The following is an 11,652-nucleotide window of genomic DNA, read 5'->3' as shown; positions in this document are numbered from 1 at the left end:
TACACATTCACACTCCGATGGATGCATCAGAGAGCAACATGGGGTTAGTATCTTGCCCAAGGATATTTGGCATGCAGACTGGAGCAGCCGGGGATTGAACCACCGACCTTCTGGTTAGTGGCTGATCCGCTCTGCCACCTGAGCTACAGCCACCCCATCACTGTAGCCGCAGCACCAATCTGTCTGTCGATCTCCAGCTCCCTTCTCCCATCACTTGCGAATAAGACCCCGAGATACTTGAACTCCTCCACTTGGGGCAGGAACTCATCCCCGACCCGGAGTGGGCACTCCACCTTTTTCCGGCTGAGAACCATTGCCTCAGAAACATAGGAGCACGTTTGGAAATATATGTTTATGCCATCTTGATAAACCGAGCAGATATTTAGGAACATAACGTCCAGCTTATTACTTCCCCTCCTATACCTTTGGCATTGCGACGAATAAAACTGCAATGGGTGAGCATGCTCCGATAACATCAGGTAAACCGGAAGAAGGCAGCGCTGTTTGGCAGCAGAAAAAAGTTCTAAACAGCCATGATCGCTAGTGGCAAGAACCCGCCACATCCAAGTTCTGACTCGCACGTGCTTCCCAGATCGCACGCCATGTATACGTCCACTTTTTCAGCGCTTCCTTTCTAAAGGATTCCAGGGTGGATCACGTTGATGCATTTTCTCTGGTACCGACGCCAGAGGCGGCAGGACTCCTCCAGGTCGCTCACTAACGCAGGGGAGCATCAGCAGTGAGTCATGGATATTAAGAAGCGTCTGTTGCTTATACACCAACAAGGAGTGCATTTTTAAAGCTAGCAGGGACGGCACTATGAACACAATACATAAACATTTCGGAACTAAGAGACGCCATCTTGACCAGGCTTAAGGCAGCAGGCTAACACATATAAAAAACAAAAACAAACAAACAAATTAATCGATGCACACAGCTACAAAAATGGAAGAATCAGAAGAAAGCATGTTGCTAGGACTGATCGGAGGCAAATTTCATTTCAAAAGACTACCCGACGGAAGCCTTGAAAAAAAGCTTGGTTTTGTGCAAACTGTGCAAAAAGGAGTTGGCATACCACCGAAGCACTTCAACCTTACGCCGCCATCTAAATGCAAGGCAGTGAGCACAGAAACTGTGGGAGCTGTTGGCGCTAGCAGTTCGAGTACCAACAAAAGGTGTCAACAGCCCAAACATGATGAAATGACTGTTTTAAGGACCAAAATTAGTAAGTCAACACAGGACAAACTTACAAATTCTCTAGCAAAATGGATTGCTTGGGACTGTAGACTACTATCAGTGGTAGGGGGTTGGAAAATGTGCTACAGATTTAGATGAGGAAGCCCTGTGTAAAAGGGCCCTGAGTTTGTGCAGAGCAAAAGCCACCATCAGTGAGACAGACTTCCCGCTACAGTGGTGGTCCAGTTGATCAGTGAACCACCCACAGCTGTCTGTCCTGTCCTACAAGTATTCGATTAGTCCTGCCACTTCTGTCCCATGCGAGAGACTGTTCTCACCTGCAGGTCACACAGTAACAAAAAAGAGAGCTGTGAACAGGCTAGTTTGTCTAAGTAACTGGCTGCAAGAGACAGACAGTAAATAAGAATGGAGGTAATGTGCATCCATTGTTTTTTTTGGTTTTTGGTTTTTTTGCTAAAATGTTTAATAATCACACTGTTTTAGCCAAATGTACAGAATAATGTTGGCTCAGAGTTTAAAGGTGAAGGTTCAAATAACCTTTTATGTTTCTGCCTTATTTTTTTTAGGATGAAAAACTGCACTTAAATATTTATTACTATTATTTAAAGATGAATATTTTGAAAATTTACTCAAAGTACATTAATCCTAACAATAGAAAGATACCCTGGGTATGTTGATCTCACGTTGTAGTATAGGGCCCAGAAATGTATGACGTTGACACACAGAATAGAGGTCTAGTCACACCAGCTCTTAAAAAGTGAGAAATGTTGATCAGATATTGATGACGGGGCAGGGCGCAGCAGTTGGGGCGGAACCACAACTAATATTACTAAATCTCAAAAGCTAAAAAAAAAAAACTCAAGAGGTGTTTAACTATTTTCATTTTTTTTAGCCACACCGAAATGATTCCATGTTTGTTGAAAACATGATTACATGCTTTATTTCCCATATGGATAAGTGTATTGCTTATCCAATAATGCCACTACTTAGATTGACCTTTGGCCTCATAGTATTTATTTGTTGTTTTGTAGTCATTATACTTGAATAGTCAAAATGATCTGTGTTGCATACACCTCATTTCTTCCACAGGACAACTTCTGTACTGTCCAAGCTGCTGTTTGCTTTGCCCAACTCTCCTCTGCAGTATCCAATCCAAGGTTACACAGTACAGCCATTGTCCTCCTCTGTCATACCAGGTGAGACATGAAGAAATACATAGGTAATGAGTAATAAAAGAGATTGCGCCAAATAAGGCACTGCAGCATGTCATATATTATCAAACACAATTTCAGGGTAGAGCTACCATGGTTACAGACAGGAAGGTGGATCTCGGTTTTCACATGTTCAGGCACTTCCTTGATCATTTGCCTTTTTATATTTTCTTTGTTATAAGGTCAATATAACCACTGACGTATCTATTTCTTTCCATCATGGGATGCTGTCACAGTGTGGTCATTTTAATTTTAGGTTTACAGCTGCATGCAGGAAAAAGAAGCAGCTACAAGGTTAGTGTCATAAAACAGTTCAGCTTGATAGGCAAATCTCAACAAACTCTGTTAGAATAGTAGAGGTGCAAGATGGGTATCAAATATTTCTCCAAAGGTAGGTCTGTATGTTTCATTTAAAAAACAGTGAACTTCAAGGCTGCCACTGTAGTATTTCTACTTGGTAAAACTTTAAATTTCCTCATAGTAATTGTGATGACCTTAGAAGCTCTTGGTAACTTTCATTTTAATACTATTATCATAGAGATTTAGAGAAACAAAGATGTTGAATTTGCATTCTTTATGTTGTAGGAATAATTCTTTGTCATTTGCAAATGAAGCCATTTTGGTGTTGAGTTTGAGTTGAAGACAGAAACCACACCGTAAGCAAAATTGTCAGGCCCTAGATATTTAAAGCCAGAGTGTTAGTAATATGAATTTTATAATTTGCTATATGATTATTAAACCAAAGCTATTTCTCAAATAATATAATTACTATAATGTATAAAGTCTAACTCAGGACCTATCCAGTTGCCCCACCAGTGCTTTTCTTCATTCATTCTCACTTGAAGTCACTTATTTACATTACTGTAATAACTTTTTTTGGTCTCTGGTTGTCATGTGCTTCCCATGTGGATGGCCCCTAAGCTCTCTTTAGCATTTTGCTAGCTGCATACATAAAGCCCTGCAGTAACATCAGGCCAGGACACTGAGTCTGGTTTTGTGGTTGTGGTCTGGGGCCAGCTTTCAAATATAAGATAATACATCTAAATCAAATACCACAAGAAATTAGGTAAATTAAAAATGAAAACAGTTTCCTGTGATTGTATGTAAATTTATATCCAGCGTTTACTGTCACTGTGATTAAAATGAATGATGTCACAGATGTCTGTGTAAGTATGTAAGTATACTTGGAGTACTTTTTAGTTTATTCAGATTTTTCTATTCTAGGTGGTCTTAAAAGTCTCTAAAGGTATCCTGGCCACAGATATTCCACCAGCAGAGGTCACAGTCGAAGGTGAGATTCCACTTCTCATCAGTTTATATACAAATTGGTGACAAAAAAAGCTAGAACTCCTATACTAAACAAATCTGTTATTTTGTGGAGGTTAATTTGTTGGCTTGATTTGTGTCTGATATATCCCTTAAAAGGATGGGTCACTGCAAATCAGGAACAAATATGTTCTGAGTCATTAACTTTATCCTATGGTAGAGCATTTATGTCCCGAAAGTATGAATAGCGCATGAATAGGCCCATATGATGGGTTTGATATGTTATGACATTCACAATCAAACTTCAATCTAAAGAAGACACTGGAATGAAATGTTGTGAAATTGTAATTCACAGGTTCTGGTGAGAAAGAATTGATAATCAAGTCCAGGAGCCTGGAGCTGCTCAATGACGTGCTGGTCAAAGTGTCCTATACTAGCACAGTCTACCATATCAACACTGGAGACCTTGGTCTGCATTGTCTGGGAACTCAGAGTCTTGTCTTTTAAGCCCAAATCTTCTTTTTAGTGTACAATAAGTATTTTTTATTTTTCTGTTTTTAGTAACTTTCCAGTTTGAAAACCATGAAGCTGTGTTCGCTATTGCCATCAAGCAGCCTCATGTACCAGTCCTGTATGACATGGGGACAGGTAGGAATCTACTTTTCAAACAAGGGTATTAAAAAAGAGAGAGAGAGAAATGCAGGAAAACCATGAATTTTATGAAGGTTCTTTCACAGTATATGCCAACCCAGTTATTTCTTTGGTTTTATTTTGTATCTTACTACTAGTTAGTGGGAATAGTGTGTTGTTAAAATATTAAGTATTCTAAGTTAAATTCCCCTTCACAATTGTTTTTTGTTCCTTGTGGATTATTAAATCTATAACTCCTTTGGTTGAGTGCTTTGAAACCAGATGCAAAAAATAATGTGTTGTACAATCTCACCAGGTCTAACCTGGGGTCTGCTCTCAGTTTCGGGTCTCCATCCATCCATCCCATCCCAAAGCGGCACCGGGTCATGGGGGCAGCAGCCTAAGCAGTGAACCCCAGACCTCCCTCTCCCTGTTCACATCCACTAGCTTGCTAAGGGAGCGGCTAGCCACCCTTAGGAAGCTCATTTCTGTCGCTTGGATCTGCTATCTCGTTCTTTCAGTTGCTAAACATAGCTTGCAATCATAGGTGAGGTTAGGGATGAAGATCGACTGGTAAATTGAAAGCTTCACTTTTACACTCAGCTCTCTCTTCACCACAACGGACCGCTACAGTGTCTGCCTCACTGCAGCCACAGCACCAATCCGTCTGTCGAAGATCCGAGATACTTAAACTCCTCTACTTGGGGCAGGAACTTGTCCCTGCCCCGGGGTGGGCACTCCACCCTGTTCCGGCTGAGGATCATGGCCTCAAGATTTGGAGGTGCTGATTCCCATTTCCACTGCTTCACACTCGACCACAAACCACTCCAACGCGAGCTGGAGACCATCAGCCGATGAAGCCAACAGAACCACATCATCTGCAAAAAGCAGAGATGAGATTCTGAGACCACCCAAGCGAAAGCCCTCCAACTCTTAGCTACGCCTAGAAATTCTGTCCATAAAAATTATGAATGGAATCTGTAACAAAGGGCGCAGCCCTAGCGGAGCCCATCATCCACCAGGAACAAGTCTGACTATGTGGACCAGGTTCTTGAAATGGCTGTATAGGGATTGAATGGCCTGTAGCAATGGGCGCGACAACCCATACTCCTGAAACACCTTCCGCAGGCCACTCCGAGGGACACGGTTGAATACTTTCTCCAGGTCCACAAACACGTGTAGACTGGTTTGGCAAACTCCCATGCATCCTCAAGTCTCCTTGAGAGGGTAAAGAGCTTGTCCAGTGTTCAACAACTAGGGCGAGAACCCCATTGTTACTCCTGTATCTGAGGTTTGACTAACAGACAGACTCTCCTTTCCAGCAACCTGGCACAGACTTTCCCAGGAAGGCTGAGGAGGGTGATCCCCTTATATTTGAAAAACACTCTACTTAAAGATGGGAACCACCACCCCAGTCTGCCAATCCAGAGGTACTGCCCCTGAACTCCACGCACCATTGCCAAGACAGCCCTACAACATTCTGAGCTTTCAGCAACTCAGGGCGAACCTCATTCACCCCAGTGACCCTGCCACCAAGGGCCTGTTTAACTGCCTTAGTGAACTTGCCCCCTGAAATAGGTGAGTCGTCTCCCTCGTCCCTAGACTCTGCTTCCTTCACGGTGCCAGTGAGATTAAGCTGGTCCTCGAAGTATTCCTTCCAAAGTATTCTTTCCACTGCTCGACAATGTTCTCAAACGAAGTCAGCAGCGCTCCATCCGCACTATACACAGTGCAGGTAGAGCACTGCCTTCCCCTCCTGAGTCGCCAGAAGGTTTGCCAGAATCTCTTCAAGGTAGTCCGAAAGTCTTTTTCCATGGCTGCTCTGAACTGCTCTCACACTCAAGTTTTTAGCTTCACCCACTGCTCAAGCCGCGTTCCGCTTGGCCTTTCAGGTGCCTCTGGAGTCCCACAGGCTAACCAAGCCCGACACAACTCATTCTTCAGCCTGGTGGCTCCCTTCACCTCTGGTGTCCACCATTTGGTTCGGGGGTTACCACAACAACAGGCAACAACGACCTTGCTGCAGCACTTCAGTGTAGCGGCTTCAGCAATGAAAAGTTTGCTGTTCAATTTGCACAGTTTGCACAAAACTCATTCTACTCTGTAGCAGATGATCTGTCTTATTTTCTTGAAACATTTCTTTGCTTCTGTCTGTCAGATATCAGCTCTCAAGTTACCATCGCCACAAAGACCTTCCTGCGGTACGAACAGCTGAAGGTCTTGTTGGACAGTATCCGAAAATTCTATAGCACCATAAAAGTTATTGTTGCAGATGACAACTTTGAACCAGAGCACATTACCGGAGAAAACATCCAACATTACATCATGCCTCCAGCACAGGTATGCATAGACATTTAGAACTTAAGATTGTGTTTTTTGTGGGATTTTTTTTATTCATGCTGAGTTTTATCAGACATCTTGGACAGAGCAGTATAATTATTGAAGGATTTAATAAAATAGTAAAATATAGGATTTTATGCTTTTTTCTTTTCTAGAATTAGACTTTAAATCACTCATCCCCTAAATATAAGAAGAGTGGAGAGGAAATGCTCAGTGCATGGCATGAAATCCTCCAGTAGTCTGAGGGTAGTCAAGTGTGCATTCATCCAGCCCTACGTGTAAGCTTTTAGAAGAAAAAGTTTGCAGCTTTTAAGATTAGACTCCAGTGTTTTGGATTAGTGATTTTAGGAACTTTCAGAACAATCTGATAATACTGAATTACAATAGTCCAGTCTAGAAGTAATGAATGTCACAAGTGACTACTTACACCTCAGAGGGTAAAGGACCATTAAAACAGACTGTAAAAGATGTTTTCATCCTCAGGGCTGGTTTGCAGGCAGAAATCTGGCTGTTCCCAGGTAACTACCAAGTACTTCCTATGGGTGGATGATGACTTTTTGTTTACAGAGAAGACAAAGATAGAGAAACTTGTGGAGGTGATGGAGGCGGTCCCTGAACTGGATGTGGTGAGAATGAAATAGCTCATGTTATCTGATTATGTTTTCTTCTTTAAATAGAACACTAACTGATCTATGTACATAATATATATATATATATATATATATATATATATATATATATATATATTAGGGGTGCAACGATACACAAAATTCACGGTTCGGTTCGATACTTTGGTGTCACGGTTCGATAGTTTTTCGATACAAAAAAAAATGTTCATGCCTTTTTAATTTGTCATTTATTAAATTTTCACAGCACATTCTGCACCACATCTCTGTGCGTTCATCATTTGTTTGAAGCCAGCTCACCTCCTGCAACCACTTTTCCGAGAATACGCGCTTCTTTTGTGGTTTGGACTCCTGACATTTCTTTGGAGGTGGAGGAACATCACAGTAATTGCTTAAAGGAGCTTCTTCGACATCTTTAAGAGTTCTAAACAAATGTCTGTCCTCCTCCTGAAAATCTTATGTACGCAAACACGCGTTGCAACTTCTTATCTTGTGCGTGTTTTTTATTTTGACAGCGAATGCGCACCTGCGGACCACTTATGTGCAGCCCTGGTTATTTAGCTCGTCATATTGCAGCCACAGAAATTCGTTTGTCCATGAAACCATAAAGCTGCACTTTCTTTTTGCCTTATAGTCTGATTTGTCATAACTTTTCCGTTTTGTGGTAAGCTTTTCTTTGGCTGTCACTTCTTCACCCTGACCTGTCTTATTTGGCTCAGCAGAACTAAAATATATATCCTGCTGCTTTTACACACGCACTCACATAACGCTCAGCGATTCTCTGCGCGATCAACCTCTCACATGTTTAAGCTGCGGGAGATTTCACTTGTCATGTTTGCATAGTAAGCTAACGATTGATAAGATGATGTCAGAGGAATTGGTGCGCAAATAATCATCACTCACCAATCAGTGCTGTCGCTCTCTATACACAATTCGCGCGATTGCAAAGTGAAAGCAAAAAACAAGTGCAAATTCAAACGTGATTTCAATATGTCACATATTGACAGTGGCTCACCGATGCCAATGACATAATTACCCAGCTACATTTCCGAAAGAATGCAAAAGCATTGACATATATTTTTCCTTCCTACAATAGCCCGACGGGCAGGGCAGAGATAGATTTTGGCAACCCGACTGGAAAAATCGCTAGCCCCGGGACGTCGGGCTAGCGATTTTGCGAGCCCTGTATCTGATTGAGGAATCACTCATCTTTGGAAAAGAGAGTTTATTACAGAGAAATGGCTCTTTCCAAAATAAAAGCTATACTATACGCTTCTTCTGGGCTATATTCTCAGCAGCATATTAAACATATCAGGTCCCCATAAGGAGAATCATGTGCTAACGGCTGTCTAAATGACTCGGCTAAAGTTTGTAGCATGCGTGCTTGTTGTTTTTGTCTGCTTCCACTTGTCTTTGCACTAGGATGATGTCGGAGTAAATGTGCAGTCATATTCGTTGTGTTCCCACTAGTGCTGTGAGCGTTAATCTCGTTGAAATGACGTTAACGCCACAACACGGCAAATCTCCGTTAACGAGCTACCGCGGATTGCCCCGTGCGTGGGGCTGGACGGCCAACACATTAACGAGCTAACTGCGCTAACACACTAGTTCCCACCCATGTAATTGAGCATTGCGTGGCACATCCAACATACTGTTTTACTTTAGTCCATGACACGCTTACCTTCAGGGTCATACTTCACATGAAAACCAAAATAGTTCCAAACCTCAGATCTGAATGAGGGTGGGGGAGGTTCAATTTGCCATGTTGCAAGGGGAGCTTAACTTCTGTATCGCTAGCTTGCCCTGCGCTCATTGAATCTGCGTTCAACTACTCCGCCTAGGCTGCACTGTCGAGCGCAGATCCACTGAGCGCTCAACACAGACAGCATCGTCAGAAGGAAAGTTGTTAAAATAAATTAAAAATTTTGTATTGTTCATTACATATGCGTACCGAACCGAAAGCACTGTATCAAACGGTTCAATATCCACACGAGTATCGTTGTACCCCTAATATATATATATATATATATATATATATATATATATATATATATATATATATATATATATCCTTCTCATTTAACAGTTGTAAGCCCCTCCCCCCCAATTTGTTGATCATTTTCATCACTAATGTGATCTAGGTTCCTGCTACACTAAATTAACTGCAGAATTCTGTGTTTTTGTCAGATTTTTTTTCTTCTTTAGCTAAATCAGATGTTTGCATTCTAAGTATGGCCTAATACGCCCATTCTACCATCACCACCAAGGCTCATTCCCTTTTGATAAGACTGGTCATAAACCTTGCACTTTTACGGGAACAGGAATAAGCTTCCAAGCTTTTGTACAGCATGTAACATAAAAGCCACAGTCACATGTATTATATTGTAAACAGTGAGCAGGAGGAAGTGGTTGAGAGGTTTAGATTGTGTTTCAAATATCAGTTGTAAACTGAAGCTGTCATTAAACTTGGAGATTGTGTTGGACTACAACCCAACTGATCAGCATTATTTGACTATTCCAAAAAGAAAAACAAGTTAGAATAAAGGACTGTTTTTTAAGCTGCATCAAAGTGCAATTTAGCAAGCCAATAAAGTGGCCAATCAGATTTTTTTTTTCTTGTTATTCAGAGTTACAACCAATAACAAGCAAAAGTTAGACACAGTTAGGACCAAGCTTAGTTGAAGACCATTTTATTAAATAAACGACAGTACAAAAGGTTAGCCACCTCATAAACTAGTTTGCGATAAAGACTTGGTTTTGATTTAAAAAAAAAACAGAAAAAGAAGTCACGATTATCTGTTCGGCGTTCATGACCAGTGTTGGCCAAGTTACTTGAAAATAGTAATTAGTTACTACTAATTACTACTCCAAGAAAGTAATCCCATTACTTTACTGATTACTATTTTCAAAAGTAATTAGTTACTTAGTTAGTTTTTAAAAGCGTGATACACAACCTGAATATAAAGCAATAGACCTTTCAGCCCAATTCTATTTTTTCTCCATAATCCATCATATTTTAATCTTTCAATCCCTAATCTCTTTAATATACAAGTAAAACACAGCAGAAAATAAATAAAATCAAAGACTCAGCAGGACTGAGTCCTGTCGCTCTTAAATCTATTTTAACCTGTTTAGCAGGAGTGGGGCTGGTTGAGGGTTTGCCCGTTGTCGCAGCAGTCATGTCAGTGGGGTGGTCCGGGGATTTCTCTGTGAATGTCACATTCCTGTGGCAGCGTGCTCAGTGTTTGCTCATATTTGAAGTTACATTTTTCTCTGTAGAAAGAACTTTTCTTCCCACACAGAGTAACAACGGACGCTAATGGTTTTGTCACTTTTTACAGAATCAAACTCAAAGTAATGTCAGTACTTCCACACTTTAAACGCTGCATGGTCGTACTCTCTCCCGCACTCCATATTGTTCATTGTTAATCTGCACACGTCTGTTGCTTCCACGGACATGCACGCTCTTACGTCATTGTCATGAGACACTCTCACAAACAAAATCACAGTTTAGTAACGCAATAACGTGTTAATGACTTTTTTTGCAATAGTAATCCCTTACTTTACTCATTACTTGAAAAAAAGTAAACATGTTACTGCCCATCTCTGTTCATGACAATATTTATAGCTCACGTTTCGGTTTCTCTTCTTTTTAGGTTGGTGGGTCAGTAAAAGAGAATCAGTTTTATTTCTCTCTTATCTATGAAGAAGGAGAAGAAACTGAAGGTGGCTGCTTATACAGGAAGTCTAATAAGAAATTACATTCAGTTCCTGGTTACCCACAATGCTTTTTGGCCAGTGGAGTGGTCAACTTCTTCCTGGCCCGTACAGATGCTGTACAGAGGGTGGGTTTTGACCCTAAGCTACAGCGGATAGCACATTCAGGTAGGTCCAGATCTCAGTTTGGTTTAAAAGTGACAAGAAGGGGGGGCTTCTAGTTTTGCTTAGCTATGATAACAAAATGTTTTATTTTAAAATACTTGTTGTTTTTTTTAATCTAGAGTTCTTTATGGATGGCCTGGGCTATTTACTTGTTGCCACTTGTGGTGATGTATCCATTGACCATCAGCATGTAGCCAGAAGTGCTCATTATCGCAAGTTCAGGAATCCTAGAAAGAATGACTCAGAATTCAAATTGCAGCTTCATTTCTTCAAAAACCACCTTAAGTGCATCAAATATGGATAGAAGACCTTAAGAGAACATCAGTGAACTGGTTGTAGTTATACTGCACTTTATTTTACTCAGAGCAATGTTTTCATAGATATTGCTTTGCCTGTAATTGTCAATGTTTCTCATAATCCATTCTACTATACTGTATGTTATAATAAGAAGAATTCAAATTGGATGTTTCCAAATATTCAGAATAAAAACAAATTCAATA

General features: G+C 40.9%; 1 pseudogene across 1 annotated transcript; it reads left to right on the top strand.

Moving 5' to 3' along the window:
* The first annotated feature begins 2,254 nt into the window (after positions 1-2,254).
* On the top strand, positions 2,255-11,476 carry LOC146520764 (beta-1,4 N-acetylgalactosaminyltransferase 2-like; annotated as a pseudogene). The gene is made up of 9 exons (XR_014873798.1): positions 2,255-2,393; positions 2,665-2,702; positions 3,633-3,699; positions 4,030-4,143; positions 4,236-4,322; positions 6,463-6,644; positions 7,128-7,270; positions 10,927-11,155; positions 11,272-11,476. The product of XR_014873798.1 is annotated as a beta-1,4 N-acetylgalactosaminyltransferase 2-like (transcript).
* The last annotated feature ends 176 nt before the right edge of the window (positions 11,477-11,652 follow it).

This window comes from Neolamprologus multifasciatus, chromosome 4, assembly GCF_963576455.1.
Source record: "Neolamprologus multifasciatus chromosome 4, fNeoMul1.2, whole genome shotgun sequence".
NCBI classification, from domain to species: domain Eukaryota; kingdom Metazoa; phylum Chordata; class Actinopteri; order Cichliformes; family Cichlidae; genus Neolamprologus; species Neolamprologus multifasciatus.
Note: the sequence above shows the minus strand (reverse complement) of the source record. Positions and strands in the feature narration are given on the sequence as shown.